Source organism: Egretta garzetta, unplaced genomic scaffold, assembly GCF_000687185.1.
Source record: "Egretta garzetta isolate BGI_Z169 unplaced genomic scaffold, ASM68718v1 scaffold565, whole genome shotgun sequence".
Classification (NCBI taxonomy): Eukaryota; Metazoa; Chordata; class Aves; order Pelecaniformes; family Ardeidae; genus Egretta; species Egretta garzetta.
Genome location: NW_009259709.1, coordinates 164,710 through 164,932, shown reverse-complemented (window position 1 = coordinate 164,932; position 223 = coordinate 164,710).

Here is a 223-nt window from a genome sequence, read left to right as displayed (position 1 = left end):
AGTTACTGCTCCCATAAATCAAGGAGTTGGCAGCTTGTTTAATGCAGGGAGCCGGGCTATGTTTAGCTGTCGAGCTCCCAGAAATAGCATCTGTTCCCAGGTACAAACCGCCGGGTTGGGAGATGCCCGCGGGACCGGCAGCATCCTTTTGGGCTGGATTCGCACCTCCCGCCGTCCTCAAAATATTTCGGACGCCGAAACTGATACCGCGCTACAAAAACAG